The following is a 23,543-nucleotide window of genomic DNA, read 5'->3' as shown; positions in this document are numbered from 1 at the left end:
GCTCATCTCTTTTTATAGAACTCTTCCTTAGGCCAGCCGTACGGCCTCATTGAGTCACCATACCGCAGCCAACCAAGCCAATTCCAATGATTGGACAAACATTTGAGTAACAGTTGTTTCCCCGTATCCATTGGACTGCAAATGGGACATATTGCCATGCAGTGTGACAAATTCCTCCATCGTGAAAAGACTACGCCGTGTGCAGAGTTACCGACGACCACTCGATGCGGTGAACGGTGGTCTTTCATGTTTTGATACGTATGCAAATTTTTTGAACTTCGACGAACTCGATAAGAAAGTAAGCCGCTCGAAAACGGAATGAATGCTCGGTGGTCGGATCGAGCTGAGCGGTCAATGCAGTAGTGGAATGATACATTCGTGGAAACGGCCTCGAGGCCATTTCTGCTCGTAGCCATGGGCTATGCCCATAAGCGGTGTCGCATCTGACAAGATCGGGACGTATGGCGATTGCATTCAGAAAACGTTTGTATGACTGTTGTCATTGCACATTATTTCGCAATCGATCGGTTCCTGGGTAAGAACTGGTTTTGTTATGCCTTTTTGGCTGCACGCGCAATGTAGGTATTAAGTAAGACAATTAAGTGTGATAACATCCGGAATACTGCACAAATGACAAATTCGATTTATGTTCGTTAAATTATAAAGTGTTTATTTATTTATGTTTATGTATATAGGGTATCTGTTCCATTATTAATAACATGCTCCTATATCAATAACATTCGCAAAACAGGCAATTTAGGCTCAATTTGTGTCGTGTTTTGTTGTTTTCCGACGTGCTCACTGCTGAAAAAAATCACAAAAATGAGAAACAAAACATATACCTAGCGCACCAATTCTTTGTTTTCGAATGGTATTGATTTGGGTACATGGTATGAATTCAAGGAGCAGTTCCCCTATAAGTCACATTTCCAACGTGCAACTTCAGCTGTACCCGTGACAGCTAGAATAGTGTCTACTATAAATCGGACAATACTATTTTAGATTGAGTTACATAATTATGTAGTTTTATATAGGGTATCTGTTCCATTATTAATAACATGCTTCTATATCAATAACATTCGCAAAACAGGAAATTTAGGCTCAATTTGTGTCGTGTTTTGTTGTTATCCGGCGTGCTAACTGCTGAAAAAATCACAAAAATGAGAAATAAATCAATTTTCGCTCCAATTCAGTGATAGGAAATGTCAAAAAAATGTCATGGCATTGCTATTACTAATTTTCTAATAACTTTTTACACAATTCATTTACAGTTTGGATTTTTTGATTGACATGAAGTATTTAAAGGGTCCTAGAACTTTGTCGAACAGATCTTTGTTCTAAATACAAATATTGAGTCATGAGAGCGAGATTTAAAAAATGTCACGGAATGTCATAACATTAATGTCATTTGACACTAATTCGGCTCTCACGTCGCCAATATCACGTTTCGATTAATTACCTGTTAGAAAAAGTTTTCAGGTCCTTTGAGGGCCACATGATTATGTGTAAATCATAATTGTAAATGACTTGTGAAAAAAGTTATTAGCAAATTAGTCTCATGACATTTCCCGTCACTGCTCCAATTATTTGTTTTCGAATGGTATTGATTTGGGTACATGGTATGAATTCAAGGAGCAGTTCTTCTAATCGTTTATTATGAATTGTTATAGAATTGTCATGGATAGACGTTTTGTTTGTATCAATTATACTGGATTGATCTCCACGACCTTATTGGCATGAAATATTTACTGATTATGTTTTACTGCTCGAGCAAATTCTGCCACTTCCTGTCATATTCACAGCGAAAAAGTGTAAAAAATAGGTTACTTCCATTTGGCATTGCCTTGACATTTTCAATAAGCACGTCGTGAATAATATAAATCTATGTATGCTATATCTAACCTACAAAATATAACGCCAGCTTCAGAATTATTCATAAATCGATTAGTCCGTTGAGTTCTTGATCAAATAGGTGTAATAAAAATTGTCATCAAATGCACCACAGCCTTTAGAAAAACCCCTTGTGCCACGTCACATAGTACCAATCATGGACACTCTTAATTAATATACACCACACATTCGCTCAGGTTTTACAACGTTGCATCCGATTCATAAAATTTCCATCAATGCCATTCGGTTCGTTAGCAATTCAGCGAGTCCATGCATCTCCATGTGGTTGACCAACTCTAATGATGATTTTTTGTTTCGTATTATTCGCATGGAGTTGTGAATTGCATCTGATCGCTGCACGCCACCGCAAAATAATGATCAACCAAATGAACACTTTGGAGACCTTAGATAACCTAGTTGGTGAAAAAACGATGTTATCAGACTGGAAGTAACATATTCGATTACAGGTTCGGACAGATGATTTTACGTGTTGTATCTATGCTTTTAATGATTCTTTGGGCAGGGAATATTATTATCGTGGGGCAAACGATTATATAGATTTATTCAAAACATTGTTTCGGTTGGTATCGAAATAGATTGCAATTGAACTTCTTCTTCTTCAGACCGGCACCGGGAATCGAACCCAGCCACCCTCAGCATGGTTTTGCTTTGTATCCGCGCGTCTTACCGCACGGCTAAGGAGGCCCCCCCTGATAAATACTACGAGTGCTGAGAAAACGTACAACTCGTGCTGAAAAATCATCGTTTTGCAACTTGTTGCACAAACTACTATTAGTTAAGAAAATTATTTTGAGCTTTTTAGTGGAATGTCTTCACTTGTCATAAGACGAGTTTGTTCAATCCCCTTGAATTCCACCACTTAGTGGAATTTAGGTGGAATTCAAGGGGATTGTACAAACTCGTACTATTAGTGTTTGTGAATGCATTTTCCGTTTTTATGCGAACAAAAAGGAATTGTCTTCTTACTCACAGGTTTTAAATTGAATTTATCATTCGGTATGGTCCATCTTGAAAACAACAGCCAGCAAAACACCGAATATATCACCGAGACATTTGAAATCATGTCACAATAGTCAAATATATCTGAAAAGTGTCTGTATAGAAACGTGCGGCCATCGTGATTTTTTTTTTTTAGTAATTTTATTTGCTAATTATCTAATACATGCATTCACTTCTTAGACTAGGTGTTCCGTGTTTTCTTAACACTATCATCCTTATTTGCTATGTTATATTTTTAGTTATTATTAATACATTTCAATTGCCTCTGGCAGTTAGAATTTTTCCTCTGGTTGAATTGAACCATGTAGGAATTACAATGTTTTCAACTTAAACTAATCTTAACCTATTTTATACTAAGGGTACAAGGAGTTAAATCGTTGCAATAGAAGATTGCAACGATTTTTGTCTAAAATTTGAAATTATTTTGTTGGACATTTGTTGCAATGTCTCAATATTAGAAATTCTATAAAGTTCATTGGTACTATACCACGGAGGCAACTTCAGAATCATTTTCAAAATTTTATTTTGAATCCTCTGGAGTGCCTTCTTTCTGGTATTGCAGCAACTAGTCCATATTGGCACAGCATACAACATGGCAGGTCTAAAAATTTGTTTGTAAATCAAAAGTTTGTTCTTAAGACAAAGTTTTGATTTTCTGTTTATAAGTGGATATAGACACTTAATATATTTGTTACATTTGGCTTGAAGGCCTTCAATGTGATTTTTAAAAGTTAATTTTTGATCTAGCAGAAGTCCTAAATATTTAGCTTCGCTAGACCAATTAATTGGAACCCCATTCATAGTGACAATATGTCTGCTAGAAGGTTTCGGCTTATGTGGGAAAATTATAAGCTGAGTTTTGGAAGCATTCGGGGAAATTTTCCATTTTTGCAAGTAAGTGGAGAAAATATCCAAACTTTTTTGCAATTTACTACAAATGACACGAAGGCTACGCCCTTTGGCTGAGAGACCTGTGTCATCTGCAAACAAAGATTTTTGACACCCTGGTGGTAAATCAGGTAAGTCAGAAGTAAAAATGTTATACAAAATGGGCCCCAGTATGCTGCCTTGGGGAACACCAGCTCTTACAGGTAATCTATCAGATTTAGAATTCTGATAGTTTACCTGCAGTGAGCGATCTGATAAATAATTTTGGATCAGTTTAATGATGTACAGAGGAAAATTAAAATTCATCAATTTTACAATCAAACCTTCATGCCAAACAGTGTCAAATGCTTTCTCTATATCAAGAAGAGCAACTCCAGTCGAACATCCTTCAGATTTGTTGAGCCGAATTAAGTTCGTAACTCTTAATAACTGATGATTGGTTGAATGCCCATGGCGAAAACCAAATTGCTCATCAGCAAAAATAGAATTGTCATTAATATGAACCATCATTCTATTTAAAATAATCTTTTCAAACAGTTTGCTTATTGAAGCAAGCAAACTGATTGGGCGATAACTAGAAGCCTCAGCTGGATTTTTGTCCGGCTTCAAAATAGGTACAACTTTGGCGTTTTTCCATTTATCTGGGTAACATGCCAATTGAAAGCATTTTTTAATTAAATTAACCAAAAAGGATAAAGAGTTATCAGGAAGTTTCTTGATAAGTATGTAGAAAATACCATCATCACCCGGGGCTTTCATATTTTTAAATTTTCTTGTAATAGATCTCACTTCATCCAAATTAGTTCCCAACGAAGGGTCAAAAACATTATCTTGGTTGAGAATGTCTTCGAAGCTTCGTGTAACCTGATCCTCAATTGGACTAGAGAGACCTAGACTAAAATTATGGGCACTCTCGAACTGCTGAGCAAGTTTTTGAGCCTTTTCGCCATTTGTTAATAAAATTTTATTTCCCTCTTTAAGCGCTGGAATTGGCTTTTGAGGTTTTTTAAGAATTTTCGTTAATTTCCAAAAGGGCTTCGAACTGGGATCCAACCTCGAGACATTATTCTCAAAGTTGGTATCGCTAGTCAAGTTGAAAACCGAAATGGGGGACTAGCGAAGTTGGATTTTTCTCGCAATCCGTACGGTAAACCTAACTTCGCTAGTAGTGCGCTAGTCTAATTAGGCCCTAATTAGACTAGCGTGCCACTAGCGAAGTTAGGTTTAACGTACGGATTGCGAGAAAATCCAACTTCGCTAGTCCCCCATTTCGGTTTTCAACTTAATCGAGTATATTTCTCAGAATAGCGAAACTTTTTTTTATTTCATTTTGCAAATCTCGCCAAATAACTTTCAACGCGGGATCGCGAGTTCTTTGGTATTGCCTTCGCCTCACATTTTTAAGACGGATCAGTAGCTGAAGATCGTCGTCAATAATAATGGAGTTGAGTTTATTGTCAAAGATACGAGCGCATTGTCAATATCACTTTTTGTATCCAAAGGAATATTAACATCAAAATTCCTATATTGTTTTATATAATTTATATAATTCGATATATGTTTTATATAAATCCCAATCAGCTCTATGATAATTAAAAGTAGAGCTGATTGGATTATAAATGGCTTCTTGTGAGATTTCAAATGTCACAGGAAGGTGATCAGAGTCAAAGTCAGCATGAGTTACCAATTGGCCACACAGCTGACTTGAATCCGTTAAAACTAAATCAATTGTAGAAGGATTTCGACTGGAAGAAAAACAAGTAGGGCCATTGGGATATTGAATAGTATAATATCCGGAGAACAATCTTCAAATAAAATTTTGCCGTTGGAATTGCTTTGAGCATTATTCCATGAACGGTGTTTGGCATTGAAGTCACCAATTACGAAGAATTTTGATTTGTTGCGAGTCAGAATTTGAAGATCAGCTTTCAACAAATTCTTTTGCTGGCCATTGCATTGAAAAGGCAAATAGGCTGCAATGAAGGAAAATTGACCAAAATTTGTTTCAACAGAAACTCCCAAGGTTTCAAAAACTTTAGTTTCAAACGAAGAAAATAATTTATGTTTGATACGTCTTTTTTTTTTTACAAGGGAGAATGCATTTACACACTAACCCAGTACACGTGCATTGTAGTTGCCAAACTACCACACGGAAGTGTACTGGAGTGTCGGACTCGACCATACCGGTAATACCGACTAAACTCCCTTGGGCTCCACCATCGTTTCCCCCAGGAACTACCTCCCAGTACTACTTCTGGGGGATGGCAGTACTAAACGTACTCGCTCATTATCGCTCACACAGGCACCCGTCCCATGCGAGACTGACTTGGGTGCTCGCACACCATTCACTCCATTTGAGTCTTACTTGGATGCTCTCCCGGGCGCTCCGCTGCCATGCCTCGAGGTGTCAATAGCGGTAACTGCCTGGGCCTACAGATATTACGCTACGACACTCCTGCCTCAGCACGAGCAGATCAATCACACCACTGCCGAAGCAGGGACACTCCCCATGCACCACATGTGCACAACTGTAGGTGTGTGGGTACAACCCACTGCTACCCTGCCGCCGAAGCAGCTTCTCCAAAGACCATTCGCTCCATGTGACCCTTTTTCGGGTGCTCACTCTAACACTCCACTGCCATGCCTCGAGGTGTCGATAGCGGTATGTAGGGTCCAATCAACGATACTACGCTACGACACTCCTACCTCAGCATGTGCAGTCCATACTCAGACTTCTGCTGCGCTTCGAGGTGACAATAGCGGCGAAACGCTACGACACTCCTGCCTCAGCACGAGCAGATCAATCACACCACTGCCGAAGCAGCTCACGCGCTACCCTACCGAAGTAGGGACACTCCCCAACTCACTCTAACACTCCACTGCCATGCCTCGAGGTGTCGATAGCGGTATGTAGGGACAAATCAACCATACTACGCTACGACACTCCTACCTTAGCATGTGCAGTCCATACTCAGACTTCTGCTGCGCTTCGAGGTGACAATAGCGGTGACGCGCTATGACACTCCTGCCTCAGCACAAACAGATCACTCACTCCCTGCCGAAGCAGCTCACGCGCTACCCTACCGAAGTAGGGACACTCCCCATGCCAATTGGCACTCCCTGGGCTTGTGCTTTTGAAGCGGCACACAGTCGCTTTGATAGAGTCTGATTACGGGCACTTGTGGTTTTTTTGGGAGGGATTTTAGCAGAGTCCACTGCTAAATCCCACCACGCCCTAGGCAGTTCTCCCTGACTCACAGACAGCTGGGGAGGGGTCGTCAAGCCCTTGGACATGGTCCATGCTGTCCCTGCTGCCCCCATGTTTGATACGTCTATTAATGACAATGGCTACCCCACCACAGGCGCTGTCAAGACGATCATTTCTGTAGATAAAATAATTTGGATCTCTTTTAATGGAGAGTCCGGGCTTTAAATAAGTTTCTGTTTCCATTAGTCCGAGTCCGATAACAATTTTTTGTGTGTACTTTATACCAACCTGAACAGCTTCTGGTATGATATTTGCTTTGAACATTGCATCAATCATGTGATGCAATTGTTCAGTTAAAAAATCAAAATCGGAAGCAGTCATGCTACCTGAATCGGCAACATGACCGTTATTTTCCGTTGGGACATGGGTATAAACCTCATTTTGACAAGAGAAATTTTGTCTACCAGCAGCGATGTTTGCATACGTAGGTACATTGGAAAAATTGGAATTTACTGAAGTGCTTGCTACCCGTTGACGAGCGGCAAAATTTGCTTGTGAATTGTGGTGGGTATGAATTGCTCGACCGGTAACTGGTTTCGAAATTTGAGCGTTTGAAATATTTCTACCCGTCGAATCTGGGATCCGATTGGAATTTCCGTCATCAGTTTTGCACGGAATTCAAAACTTTTGCGTGAAGGGCATTCCCAGAAATTGGATTTATGATTGCCCCCACAATTTGCACATTTAAATTTATTGGAATCTTCTCTCACAGGACATGCGTCCTTGGCGTGAGAGGTTCCACCACAAATCATGCATTTAGCATCCATGTGACAATGTTTGGTTCCATGACCCCACTTTTGGCACTTACGGCACTGGGTGGGGTTTTGGAAATTTCCCCCAGGCCTGCGGAAATGTTCCCATGTAACACGGACATGAGACATAATACAGGCCTTTTCCAAACTTTTCATATTATTTAGTTCACTTTTGTTAAAATGAACTAAATAAAATTCTTGAGAAATGCCCTCTGGGAAGTACCAGAATGGGATTTCTTTTTCATCTTAATTACTTGGACTGGTGAAAATCCAAGTAATTGAGAAATTTCAATTTTAATCTCATCCAGTGATTTATCATCACTGGGGAGACCTTTCAAGACGACTTTGAACAATCGCTCAGTTTTGTCGTCGTATGTGAAGAATTTATGGCGCTTCTCAGTCAAATACTGAAGAAGACGTTTGCGATCGTCAAAGGATCCCGGCAAAACGCGGCAGTCACCCTTCCTAGCAATCTAAAAATAATTATAACCCTTACTTGTTGTACGGATAATTTACATACATCCTGTAAAAGTCATCTCAAACGAATCAGTCCATGGCTACACGTCACCAACCACGCAATCTACGGAAGGTACGAAAACCGGGAAAAATTAGGGAACCTATAAACCATCTGCATTGACCCAAAATAAATTGCAAATCATACACTAGGGGTTGATGGAATTTTTTGTACATGTTGGGTTGCTTTCGGGTTGTTACCAAGTCTGATAGACCAATTGAACACAAGTTCACAACACTTTGAAGAATCTGAAACATCTCCAATAAATCAATATTGCAAAACTTGCAAAACGTCTTGAGGGACTTGACAGGGCATTTGAAGTTGATTTTGGATTGTTACCAGGTGTAGTAAAATTGGTAAACTAATTAACCTCAACTCTAAAACAATTTGGAGAACCTTCATTAAACCAAAAACCTTGACCTTGTAGACCAATTGAGCTGAACTGAAGACTTTGAAGAACAATGAAATCATAACAGTCCCTTGTGTGCTTGATTTCATATCTACAAAGGGACTGTTATGCATTTATGTGCAGTATAGGGACAATTGATAGGATTAGGATTAGATATATAGGTAGATAGACTGGACAATAGATAGATTATGAAATATTTTCAAAAGCTCTGCTCACAGTGAAGTGCGTTGTGTGTTTTTGGAATTTTGGATTTGTTGAAGAACGTTTTGAAAATCATCAAAATTTCCCGGAAAAAATTGTGTTGCCCCCTTAAAATATTATTTTTGGGCAACAAATCCGAGGGCGGGAGACATCATTTTTTATAGTTGTATCTGCCTAACCGTAAAATAATTGTGAGAATCGTTCAGTAGACAATTGAGTGCCAGGCTGTTTGAACTCAGTTAGTAGTTCTCATGATTTCCTGATCGCAATTTTCGACATGCCAAAAACAAGTACTTTCCAACATGTATAACACAAATGAAAAATTCAACTTAGAATTCTATTCGCATTTCCGCAGTTATTGATTGAAAGCTTTTCTATGCCCGCCATTACATGAGTATGAGGCAATCAGGGTTGTAAATATTCAGCAGCACTGGATGAAGGTGATGTTTCTAAATTTATTTGTTTTTATTTTCTTCCTGCTTTGAAGTCAACCTCACATTCCCGAAGAGGTAGGGAAGTAAACAACAGAACTCACATCACCCACTGCGCCTCGAATACGAAAATTACCACAGCAAAATGTACACATTCACCCAGCAAATGATAAAAATCACCACGCGTTTAAATTGCCTACTCACTTTCATGTGGTAACGCACGAACTGAGCAGTCAGTCAGAGCGACTTGTGTGGGGTTGAATGCTAAATTGCATGGTTAGTGCTGGCAATGAGTTTTTGTCTGCCCTACAGGCGCACTCACCACGACGGCAATGCATACAACCGCAGTTTACACTGAGATCAATGTTTTTCACTACATTACCTGTGACATATTTCTACACTACTGGCAGCAAGTACCTACAATGGATACACAATGCCCAGAGAGTCGAGAATGTTTCCCACCCGAAAACACCGCACCGAGATTCGAACTCGACATCTGCGGATTGGCAATCCTATGCCTTTGCTCGCAAGGCTAATTGGAGACCCCTACTACAAGTTGCCATATGAGTGCTAGCACTCTTGTACATTACCAGATATGGAATTGGCCCAACGATTTTAGATATAAGAAGCTGATACACCAATGCACAAATGTACCATGTGTCTCCATATGGTCATATGATTACTGAAATATTTCTATCTATCATGCCGCATGGGAAGCCAACGCAATGTTCACCTGAAAAAAATAAGATTGTCGCAATAACTCAGTATTTTAACTTCTATGAACATAAAATATACAAGTGACTTCAACGCCAAAGAAGCGATGAACGCCATATATATTGTGACCTGATAATCTCGGAATACTCCCAATCTATAAACTTTTGCCAATCATTAGTCGATTTCTGAGGTCGTGAATTACCAATGCGGCATATGAACAACTCGAATACAATTTTTGTCTGATTGTCCTTTTGTGAGTACATAAAGTTTAATCATAAATAGGGTCATACATACAAAACTGCAGTTCAACTAGTAGGGAACTTCATCTCAGCTCTCATTTCCATCCCATCAAAATCAAAGCAATGTCAACATCGATTTGATATGCAGATGCTTGCTTCATAAGGGCCACATGTTCGATTGAAAATTAAGTGCGTAGGTACTCTTGCCCCACTCTGCTCTATAGCTGATGCGTAAATATTAGGAAATACGGCTAGTTGAACAAATCTATTGGTGTTCTGTTTATATCTTTACTACCCTGAAATCTATCGGTGTGAACAGTAGTCTAGTTTATCGTCGCGTCGTTGGTGGTGAGAATGAATCAAAATAAAAAATGTTACCACTCTTAACATCTCAGAAACTGAAATCCCCATACAAACTTCAAATCAAATGTGCCAGCTTATACAACAAGTGATTGGGCTGAAATTTTGAGAGATTGATTTTTTCACCCAAAGGCACAATCCTGGGGTGTGCCCCGTGGAATTCGACAACTTTTTGTTTTCTGGGCCAGTCTAATATATGTATTAGCATTATCTTGGTGCGGAGTACTACAATCAATGTGAGATGGCAAAGCGATCTACAAAGGCGGATGATGATTATCTATCGACAAGAGAGTCGTGGAACAACGAGTGACAACTAGAGTCAAGTCGGAAGAGCAGACAATCAAATTCTACTTTCGCGTAATAGACCTGTGCAGGGGTCATCAAATTCACTCACCCGATGGGTTTTGACATTTGAGCGGGTCGTCTACTCGAACAAAAGTTCATTTTGCGTTCATTATGCGACCCGCTCAAACGTCATAATTTCTTGGGGGAATTCATTTTGCGTTAGTCTATATAGTAAATCCCTCTTAGTATTTTTTCACGCCTGCAGAAAGTCAATATTGTTGTCATTTTACAACGTATATGGACGTATGAATCTCTTCGACATACTCCAGTAGCAAAAAGCATATTCTATTTACCACCAGCGATATATCGCTGATGGTATTCGACCGCCGGCAACTATTGCATCATTAACCTCAGCTCACCAGACACGTCATTAGCTTGCTGTAAGTGATTTACACGGCTTCGCACACCTAGATGGTGCTGATCAAAGTGGAGAGAAAGTTACGCGCCAATTCCTGGCAAAAAAAACTGTGTCCAAGCGGCCTTACTCCTTCGCAAACGGTTGTGGGTACGTTGACGACACGTAATAAGACCTCGAATCATCGCTTGGAGATCCCCAACCGCGCCTCGTTAATCAGGCTTCAATATTCCAATCATTCATCTGCCGGTAGCGAGGAAACCGCACGTGCGTCAAGTTTTCCCTTGCACCGCTCAGTCCTCAAGACGACTGTTTACATCTTGATTGAAATTATAGCAAATGCCACTTTTTACCTGCATGGTTGAGTAATAATCAAAATTAATAATTGTTTATTTTCCCTGTTTCACCTTCTTTCTTCGCAGAAATGGTTTTCTGAGTCCCCATCGCGCCGCCGAATGTGAGGAAAAAAACAGGCAGCATATATTGAAGGTAAGCGAATGAAGCATGACAGTCAAGGTATCTAATCTGTAGTATTATTTGAATGCCTCAACGGTCTTGTTAGTTGTTAGTATGATTGAAGGCATTTGCTGCGGGTTTCTTTGCAACTAACGTCCTTTATATATGTAATCCATCGACGAGGGAATGCATGGTTGGCAGGTTTTTTAGTATGTAGTAGATGAATATGACTTCATAACCCTTAATATTATGACATCGATAGTGAAGGATCGTTAGGAGACACATTTGACAATCCGTTTGAATACAAAAAAAAAATATCTGAGCTCATCTGTGATTGGCTTCATTGTCAATCCAAACCAAATAAATTCAAGACCGGATCGAACCCAGCCAACTTCATCCTGGCCTTGTTTTGTGTCGCGCATCTTACAGCCACAAAAACACATGAATGTTAATGCTCGTCACTATTTCCTTCTAAGTTCCAAAAGTTCTCTGGAAATTCTTCCGTGAGTTCCTCCGGGAATTCTTCCAGGAGTTCCACCGGCAGTTCCTCTAAGAATTCCACTAGCATTTCCTCCGAGAATTATTCCGGTAGTTGTATCGGTAGTTCCTACGGAGGTTCCTCTGAATTTCTCCAGAATTCCCTCCGGGAATTGATTCAGGCTTTATTTTCTGGAATTCATTTAGGCTTCTTCAGGAGTTCATATTGAAATTCCTCCAGAAGCTCCTCCAAGAATTTTGCTGGGAGTCCCGGGAGTTTCTTCACAAATTCCTCCGGGAGTTACTTCGAGAATTCCTCCGATAGTTCCTCCGGCAATTCATCAATGAGTTTCTTCAGGAGTTCCTCCGGGAATTCCACCGGCAGTTCCTCACGGTGTTCCACCAGTAGCTCTTCCAGGAAATCATTCAGGCTTTTTTCAGAAAATCATTTAGGCTTTCTTCAGAAATTTAGCTGGAAACTCCTCCCGAAGTTCTTCCGATAGTTTATCTGAGAGTTCCTCCAGGTGCGAGACGAGCCAACCTAGGGCTGAAAGTCTCGCTAATAAAGACAAAAAAAAAGTTCCTCCAGGAGGTCCTATAGAAATTCTTATAGGAGTTCCTCCTGAAATTCCTCCGGGAGTTATTACGGTAGTTCTCTGAGGAGCAATTTCCGGGGGATTCGATTCTTCTTGGTGAGTTGGTGACACGGGACAAGTGGTCGGGGTTCAGCCAAACCGCACTGAGCGGCTTTTCGACTGACTTGTGATATTTTGATCGTACAAGGACAACGGGAATAGTTTCATATCAATTTTAGCGTACATTTGCAGTAGGATATCCTCAGTTATGGGGTTGAGGGATATCCGATACGATTTGCGTTCAATTAAATCTGCTAAACGAAACTTTTAGCAGAAAAATCGATAATTTTTCGTTGGCGCTTGGTGCGATTTGGCTGAACCCCGACCAAGTGGAAGTCAAAAACAGGATAACAGCGATTGAACACACGACACATACTATTTATAGAATCATTATATCCGTAGTTTGTACGAGAAGCAGGAAGACGAAGAAATGCATGAGAACGGAGATGACGACGACGGATGTCAATATTCAACATATCTAGTACACGAGGACAATCAATGTGGGACTAAAGAACATCAGAAATGAACGAGGTTTTAAAAACATTCCGACGTGTTTCCAATAACTCCAGATCAATTAACTTACATCGATCTTCATAAGGCGGAAGGTTCAGCGGATCGCTCCATGGAAGTCTTCGAAGGGCGAAGCGAATAAACTTGCGTTGGACTTTTTCTAATAGTTGAATGCCATTTTGATAGTAAGGAGCCCAAACAACTGCGCGAGCTCGAGCGGTTAGTTTTCTGGAAAACAGTCATCACAATTTAAAAAATAAAACACTTGAACAATTCTGATGTGACTTGCCTACTCCAAGTCCAAAATCCGACTCCCTTCTTTATTTACAAAAACGTTATTTATAACTACTGGCTATTGTTTACAATTTTTCTCTCATTTTAAATAATGTTGCAGAATGTTGCATGCTACCTACATTTACTCTCATGTGACATTCTGCTCCGAGAGCATTCGTATTCTCTGAATAAACAATTATTTAACAATTGAGTCAGCTACTATTTCTAGGCCAGCTTATTTGCCAAGTTTTGCCTATACTTAAATATCCGTTGTTTATTTTCAACAGCGGTTGCTATTTGATAAACATAAATGGACAGGTTCCAACCTGTCCAATCTTTCCTTTTGTTCGTTTATATGACATACTTTAATAATAGAAGAAAAATGATGATTATTGCATGGCGTTTAGGGTCGCTACATCTCTTCCAACCCACTGAGCTTGAAACTAGAATTATAAATTATCATTTCAAGTGGATAGTTGATGGTTTCGTTTCAAAACTTTAGAGTTCTCCTGAAGCTATAGTTCAAACATATTCATGAAATATTCAAAAGTTGTCCTCTGATCATTAAAAAATACAAATTTTCAAGCAGTGTATATCTTTGAAATTCCTTGATACTATTTTCGTGCAATTTTCTGATTCCTCAAATTAATTTTGCTATAACTTTTTTGTAATATTTTCGCCTAATCCCTCTACACATATACTTCCTCGAGAGTGTCTTACCTGATGATGCCTTCTTAACTCGCCTAGCGCCTGCTTGCTGATGCTTGCTTCTTCATAATATTTCGTGTAGATCACTTGGTCGGTTTCAGATTCCGAGTGCAGGGTGTACTCCTGGTCTGTTGCTTGGTTGTTTGAACTTGTAACGTAATATTAGGTCTCCGTGGTAAAGTTTTTGATATATGATGTCTATCGTTTGCTGGGTGCGTAAAATTTGATCGTACCGTTCACTAGTAATAATTTGACGTGCCATCTCCGAATGTATATGTTGCTTTCCTCTGGTTGTAGTTCATGAATTTGCTGCTTGCCTTATAGCAAAAAATGTGTAGCTATTATAGTGTATCTCCAATAGTTTTCAGTTGATTCGCCATTGATACGTAAGTTGTGGTGAATTGCCGTGTATACGCTGCTCAGTTTTGTTGTGAAACATTCGCATCTTTTGTTGTGTGATGCAAATTAGTTGTTATTGATAAAATTTTGCTCGTTTGATATTTCGCCTTGGGTTGATTCTCTTCATAACTTGTCTTCTATCGTGGGAGTTTAGTCTTCATGGTTTTCTTGTTTCTGCTTATCTCGGAGTTATTGTGTTATTCCGCCTGGTTAAATCTTCTTTTATATCGCCTTGTTAATTCACCTTTTCCTGATGTTCCTCCGAAAATTTCTACTCCTGATGTTCCTCCAAAGATTTCGTCCCGTTGAATCCGTCTTGATACCCCCACACTCTTTATCTTCAACCTTCCGTATGACCTGTCATTCTGGTGATACCAATTAACTCTGGTATGTATTTCTCGATGCACTGTTGTCTTCCTTCGCCATCGGATGTTGTCTGTTCGTCTTCGCTGAATGTTCTCTCGCCCGTTTGCCTCTCGAGTAAGTTATTGTACACATTTACATTTGGAAAATAATTGTGAACTATTTTACTGTCTTTCACTACTCTACACTGTTTTCATTTTTTTTTATTTTTTTTTTATTATTTTTTTTTACTGATTGCCGGATAATGATTACATCTTCAATGCTATGTTACTATTTTTATGAATTTGATTCTACTTATTGGGCCCTCCTTTAAAATTGATCGTTCGATAATAAAAAAAAAATGATTGAATTACTTCATCTGATTATGTTATTCTCGCTGAATTATCCCCCGTAAAAAAAATTGAGTTGAAGCAAAGAATGTATTCTGCAGGTTTTTGTACAGATATAACTAAAGATAATATCATTTTCTGCTAAATACTTTCTGCCACATATTCCATATTATACCTTATTGGTTTTTTTTGTTTTGGTTGGCCTTGATGGTTAATTGCTGCACAACGACAGCGTATTTCAAGATAGAACGTACCAAAGAGCAATACAGAGTTTTATGCAATGGATATCATCGAAGTGTTTTGCAGTGCGGAAAATCATGCCCAAGCACTTGAATGCTTTGGCCGTAATGTAGCGTACATGCTCCTTAAATGTTAGTTTCGAATTTAACAGAACACCGAGACCTTTAATAGTGCTTTCTCGTTTGATTGGAGTGGAGGAAATACAGTAGTTGAATGACGTTATTTAGCATTTTCTAGCAAAAGAAATCACGGAGCATTTGCTCGCATTCAAGCTCATTCTTTTCAGTGTCCACCAATTAACAAAATTATTTAGTTCCTTCTGAAGAAAAACAGCATCTTCGTTATATGACACTATGTAATAAAGTTTGAATAATAAATTCCCTGTGAAGTTCCTGAATGGATTCCCGGAGGAACTGTTGGAAAAAAAACTCCTGGAAGAGCTCCCGGGGAACTCCCACAAGCACTTCAAGAGGAATTCCCACAAGGAAATTATTGGAGAAGCTCCTGAAGAAATTTCCGGAGAAATATCTGAATGAATTCCAGGAAAAATACCAGGATAAATTAACGTAGAACTTACCAGATGAAATCCTGAAAGTATTCCCAGATGAATTGTTGAAAAAATTACCGGATGAATTCCCGGGGGTTTGTTCTGAAGAAATTCCTGGAAGAACTATTGGAAGATATCCTGGAGGAACTCTCAAATTAATTTCCGATTGAAATTCTGAAGTGAAGTCCAGAAAGAATTCCAGGACGATTCCGCGGAAAAAAATCCCGGAGATAGAAGGAACTCCTGGAAAAGTACCTGAAGGAATTCCCGGAAAAAAAAACTTGGAAGAATTTCCGGAGAAATACTTTGACGAATTCCTGGAGAAATTCCTAAAGAAATTTCTAAAGGAATTCTTGAAGAATATTCTGAAGTACCTAATTGCGAAAAGAATTCCTTAATGAAATCCTAGAGGAGTTCGCTATATAATGTATGGAGGTAATTCCGGAAATATTCCTGAAAGGAAAATTTCCGGTGAAAATGAAGGAAGAGTTCCTGGAGGAATTCCCGGAGAAGTTCCTAGAAAAAATTCTGAAGCAATTTCTTACAGATTTACAAGTAAAATTAAGGAGCGAAATTGGAGGATTTCCGTCATAAATTTCTTTTGGTGGAATTATGGGAGGAAATTTCGTATAAAAACATTGAAGTACTGTGTTTGGTAGAGAACACTGGGTTTTAGAGAAACTTTATTAAAATCTAAAACTAATCTTTCATTTCCAAAGTTAATTCCAGCTTTTAGCATCCTAGAGTAGATTATTAATGCCATAAAGAACGAGCATCGCAAAAAATTCTGTAGAGTGGTTTATGATTTTAAAAACTATACATTAGGCCGATACAAATATTTAAAATCTATTTTGTCTCCCCCCCCCCTCGGATTTTTTTTGCCAAAAAATAATATTTTGAGGATAATTTTGAGGATTTTCAAAACATTCTTTAACAAATCCGAGGAGTTTTTTGATTTTTTTTTATTTTAATATTTATTTTTTATTACCCCCCCCCCCTTTGACCTTTCGGAGACCAGTAGGACAAAAAGTTAATTAAATATTTGTCACGGCCTTATAGAAATGGTGAAAAATATAAAGACCCTCAAAAGAATCTGGTAACAATTAAAAAAATGTAACAACTCAATCTGTAATAACATCAATACTATCTATCTATCTATATATATCAGGGCTGCCCAACGTACGGCCCCCGGGCCGGATGCGGCCCTTGGCTCCATTTTTTGTGGGCCCGCGGCGTCGGAGAAAAAAAAATACTTCATAACCGGCCCGAAAGCTTTTCTATCTGGCTCGAGAATCTCTTTCTTATTATTTATTAATAAATACTGTCGGTTATTACTAATTAAAAGAATTAAATCTGGGCAAGGACGAAGTCAGATAATGCAGAATGGGCCAGGGGAATTAATGATCATCTTCAAATTACAGAGGAATTAGTAGCTTTGATCTCAATAAAGGAAACGACTACTTCAAGTATAAACCTTCTTTGAATACTTAAGGCTTAAAAATTGATACAGCTCCGGCAATGACGGGAAAGAATACGAGCGTGGTGATACTTAAAAATTAAAGCAATTTGTTTATTTGTTATACCGATTATTAAATTGTGATATTTCTCTGCACATTGCATTTTTCACTAATACTTTCTTTAGTTTAGTTCTTTAGTTACATTCGGAGAAATTATTTCTTGGGATTTTTTCCATTCTGGGAATTGATTTTCGGAGCGTTTTTGTACAATCCTCAACGGGGTCCTCGACGCTATGCATGAGGAAGTTAAGCATAACGGACGTCCTTGTGTCCAACGTACTTATACCCGATGTAAGGATGTCGTGTTTCAGTTTCTTCTTATTTTTGACATTTTATTAATTAACAGACGTCTTTGTCTTTTACTTTCTTACTCTCCAGTAACACCTTCATCTTTTCCTTTTTCAGGTCTGTTGCCTCTATGGTAAAAAAATGCGATAATGTTCGCTATTCTATTCTAAGTATTCTATACTTTCAAACGTCCCATTTATTCTACAAAACTTCCTCAAGTCGAATATTCGGCCATACTTTCACTTTCGCAAAAATCCGTTATATCTAACATTAGCGCATTACCAAATATGAAAGTGAAACCAAGGAAAAAGATTCATCATTCATCACCTTACCGCAGTAACTCACTTGCTGTCGTCAGTGGTTCTTCCTATGAAAACAATTCGGTAATTTAGGTCGCCCGTTCACCACACAAGCCATACAAGAATATAGTCGCGCATTGAGTCAGACAATGGGAAAACGAATTAATTCTTTCCATATCTACCATACCAATTAGTTAGTGGCGGCTGGTAAGCGACGGAGGAACGGTGCGGCATGGCGTTAACGATAGCCAACCGTTTTGCAAGAACCCTCTCATCGACCAGCATTTCTTGATCCAACAAAATTCGCTGCATACAAACAATGGAATGAAACTAGGGAAAGCCGGTTAAAATATTGTTTATGAATAAATGTGATGTCATTACGATGGGTTTTCAGGGCAATTAAATATGTTTTGCAGGTCTAAAACTCTGCATTCTAATTTTAGATATGAAGGCAAAAAAATAATTTAGAGAATATAATTAATTGATACACCACAAGTAGCCTTATTGATTATAAAGGCAAGTCTCAAGTTCTCTCAAAAATCTCAATTATAAACAAAATATAATTCTAAGAGATATCAAATATTAATTACCAAACACGAACCACGTAAACTCGACACCTTACCATTGAAACATTTGTTTTTCTTTCTGATGTTCAATCGTCAGCGTTCTTATTGTGAACACACTTTTGAAACTGTTCATATTTTGAGACCGTTTTTATAATATTTGTTTCATAGTGCGGCAGCGCGGAGTGCAATAAACGCAGTACTAAATGGTACGCGTTGTGTTTTATAAAATTGTTTCTATAGGCAATGAATAACCCCGCCGTTGCATATCCATGGACCTCAAGTAACTGGTTCATGGCGTTGGCATGCGCGGAACAACAAAACAAAACCCCGCCGAGTACCTACAAATGGCTTGTGCAATTTATCTAAGTCCTATATTGTTTCACGTGCCGAAAAATTCTCATCGTGTATCGCGTGCGTTGTCGCAATAATATAGCAAGAAATGGTTATTTATTCACGCGTATTGTCCAACACCTTGATGCGCTTGATGCTTGAACTGTCAACTTGGCCGTTTAGAGATTGAGACGAGAAACGTGATTGCGACCAGGGCCCATGGGGTGTTGTATGAAACGGAATTCGCACAATAAATGCAATGAATCGCAAGCAGTCGACGCATTCTTTACCATTTAGCGAAGCGTTGCGTAAGTTGTATTTTTACTGGGTCAACAGTGTGACAATGAAACTTTTAAATCAGAAATTGGGTGAACTGGGTGAAAGACAGAGGTCTTCATTTATCTCCGCGAGCAAAGACTTTGGGTTACTAATCCGGTCTATTAGCAGTAGCGTTAAAGGGGTCGGCAAATGATCTGCACAGATATTAACAGGTTTGCTTCTGCACAGCCAAAAAGATTAAAAATTACTGATCTATGAGCTTAGCGACTATCACGACGACAAAGTAGGCAATAACAAATGAATCATTTGTTTAAGAAACTGCATAATTTAAATGATCCAATAGAGGAGGAACCAAACACATTCCAACATTATTTATTTTCCTACAATAATATCAGATATAAATTCACCTACCTTTGATATGTATTCGCTATTCAATGTATGCTATTCAACATCGCTTTGGAAGGGGTAATACGAAGAGCAGGGATTAACACGAGTGGTACAATTTTCAATAAGTCCGTCCAGCTATTTGGCTTCGCCGACGACATAGATATTATGGCACGTAACTTTGAGAAGATGGAGGAAGCCTACATCAGACTGAAGAGGGAATCCAAGCGGATCGGACTAGTCATTAACACGTCGATATGATAGGAAGAGGTTCAAGAGAAAACAATGTGAGCCACCCACCGCGAGTTTGCATCGGTGGTGACGAAATCAAGGTCACGAGGAAGAATTTGTGTACTTGGGCTCACTGGTGACTGCCGAAAATGATACCAGCAGAGAAATTCGGAGACGCATAGTGGCTGGAAATCGTACGTACTTCGGACTCCGCAAGACGCTCCGATCGAATAGAGTTCGCCGCCGTACCAAACTGACTATCTACAAAACGCTTATTAGCCCGGTAGTTCTCTACGGACACGAGACCTGGACGATGCTCGTGGAGGACCAACGCGCACTGGGAGTTTTCGAAAGGAAAGTGTTGCGTACCATCTATAGTGGGGTGCAGATGGCGGACGGTACGTGGAGGAGGCGAATGAACCACGAGTTGCATCAGCTGCTGGGAGAACCATCCATCGTTCACACCGCGAAAATCGGACGACTGCGATGGGCGGGGCACGTAGCCAGAATGTCGGATAGTAACCCGGTGAAAATGGTTCTCGACAACGATCCGACGGGCACAAGAAGGCGGGGTGCGCAGCGGCAAAGGTGGATCGATCAGGTGGAAGATGACTTGCGGACCCTCCGTAGACTGCGTGGTTGGCGACGTGTAGCCATGGACCGAGCCGAATGGAGAAGACTCTTATATACCGCACAGGCCACTTCGGCCTTAGTCTGAATAAATAATAATGATATGTATCCGAAAGGTCCCCGCTTCTGTTGTAATAATAACATGTTTCCATTGTAAAAGAAATCGTAATTCAAATATAAAATTAAAACTCCAATTATAATATATATATCATTAAAAAATTACTTGATACTACAGGTATTAATGGTTTATGAGGATCAGTAAGTGTTGAACATAAAAGTGGCCTGCATGAGTGCCAGTGCCTGCATGTTAGTGCCTTCAGTTAGCCAGCAGCTGCTAGAGTAGTGTTGTGGCACAGGTGCTGGCGGAGTGTTTAGGGAAATACAGCATGTGTCTATGTACTCGAAAAGCAGTGAGCACAATGCTTAAAAGTCCTCTAGAAGTGCTGCTTGATTGCGGACCGGAGGAAACTAGCTAATACACCCAAGGGGAGTTTGTTTTAGTGACTTGAGCTTATTGAATCCTTTCTTACACTATCTGGCTACAGCCTCACTGGTGTCTGGTTGCAGATTTCCTTTCCTTAAAAACACTGAAAATAATAATCATTATACATTTGTTGATTCTGTGGATTCTACATTCCTAGAAACAAAATAAAACTAAAATTAAATATACGAGAAAGGTAAAAGCATGATAAAAGCATAAAAGTACCAATACTCTGAATAATATGAATGAAATTTTTGACATTTAGATTATTGATACCGGATAAGTGCCAATGTTTTCAAGTGAATCATGGCATACATTAATTGAATTATGTAAATATTTTCTGCCTCTTGAACGTCAAAAAAGTACTCACTTAGCCGCCATTATCGAGTGCAAAATACTGGATGAGATTCGAAGTAATGGCCAAAATACATTTGTTGACAAGAAAATTTATCACTCATTTCTAGGCACTTGTTGTCGTTGTCGAGAACCATTTTCACCGGATTACTGTCCGACATTCTGGCTACGTGGCTGGTTCGCGGTAGCAACGTTGGATGGTTCTCCCCTGGGAGCTGCGGACTCGATCGAATCCAATTTTCAAGATAATTTGCTTGAAACTCGAAAATTTCCTCTCGGTGTTCAACATACACGTTACGATTTTCTCACATCGAAATATCATTGTGTTTATCTTTATAAAATTCATTAAATAGATTTCGTTAATTTACTGCATCGTATTAATTAACGTGTCGAATGTTAAATTAATTCATACCCTCCACTTGCATTGAATCCATCGATATATTTAAAATTACGCCAGAAAATTGAAATTTGTTTAAAATGAGCTATATTTAGTATGAATTGATTTATACGTGTACTCTCTCGGCTGTGCTCAAAATGCACAAAACCGCTCTCGATGCGATGGATACTTTTTGACCAGCTTACTTGGGAGATTCGTTGACACTCGTTTTGACTCTATCCGCAGCTCCCAGGTTCTCCCAACAGCTGATGCAACTCGTGGTTCATTTGCCGCCTCCACGTACCGTCTGCCATCTGTACCCCACCATAGGTGGTACGCAGCACTTTCTCGTTCACATACTCCCAGTGCGCGTTGGTCCTCCACAAGGAATGTAAAATAATAACATTGCCAATGACAACAACATTGTCCTCTCTTGTAAATGTTGTGACAAACTCAACTCGTAATAAGCGTTTGTCCCAAACTGCAACAGAATAGGACAATGATCGCCTGCCGCGCATTTTAAGAAGTAGTCGGTTGCGAAGTCCAAAGTAAGTACAATTTTCTGCCATGATGTGTCTCCAAATTTATCTGCTGGTATCGTTATCGAAGGTCACCAGTGAGATTTCGTGTAAAATTTTTCGTGTAAATTTTGTCACCACCGATACAAACTCGTGGTGGCTTACATTGTCCTCTCTTGAGCCTCTTCCTACCATGTGCTTTGTCTTTAATGTGTTGATGACTAGTCCAATCCGTTTAGTTTCCCTTCTCAGTCTGATGTAGGCTTCCTCCATCTTCTCAAAGTTGTTTGCCATAATATCTTAGTAAAAAGCGTACCTGTCGTGTTAATTCCTGACCTCCGTATTACCACCTCAAAAGCGATACTGCATAGCAGACACGAAAGACCATCACCTTGCCACTACTCTAGCAGCTGCTAGCTAACTGAAGGCACTAACATTTTTCTACCTCATGCAGGCCACATAAATAACAATTACTGATCCTCATAAACCATTAATAGGGTAAATCACTACTTGGGCCTATGGACCCAGTTCCCGGCTCACTGCATAGAAAACTAATGATTTATACAGTTTGGAAGCCGTAGGTTTATGATTGATAATTTTTAAAAAGTCTCCAATTTATTTTTCACAATACTCAATATTTTTCAATCACTTGTTTTACTCTTAATTGTCCAATTGTATTGTGTAAAAATGTAGATTTCAAAATATCGCTCTCCGATGCCACACCACTGAGCCGGAGTGATTCTTTCCACTTTTACAAAACGGTATCATATATTCAGAAATCATAGAACGCTAGAGGTGCTGTTATCCCATACAGCTATTAGAGTCATCATGATTCAAGCTTAGTAACCCGAATTTTGCATAAAGAGATACTGATTTTTATGAATTCATATTTTCCGCTAGAGACGCCATGTGCCTTTTCTATGAAAATTGGGCTACCGTGGTGAAAAACGAGGATATCTGACACATA

General features: G+C 39.2%; 1 protein-coding gene across 7 annotated transcripts in view; it reads left to right on the top strand.

The window, feature by feature from the left end:
• Nucleotides 1–23,543, top strand: part of LOC134212185 (uncharacterized) — a 359,239-nt gene that overhangs the window by 161,219 nt on the left and 174,477 nt on the right. For 5 of the 7 annotated variants that reach the window (XM_062689819.1, XM_062689817.1, XM_062689815.1 and 2 more), the window contains one exon: nt 11,809–11,875. The exons of the other annotated variants lie outside the window; for them this stretch is intronic. The gene's annotated coding sequence lies outside the window, so the exon portion shown is untranslated. The remainder of the gene's footprint in view (nt 1–11,808; nt 11,876–23,543) is intronic. 7 annotated transcript variants of the gene reach the window in all.

Source organism: Armigeres subalbatus, chromosome 2, assembly GCF_024139115.2.
Source record: "Armigeres subalbatus isolate Guangzhou_Male chromosome 2, GZ_Asu_2, whole genome shotgun sequence".
Classification (NCBI taxonomy): Eukaryota; Metazoa; Arthropoda; class Insecta; order Diptera; family Culicidae; genus Armigeres; species Armigeres subalbatus.
Note: the sequence above shows the minus strand (reverse complement) of the source record. Positions and strands in the feature narration are given on the sequence as shown.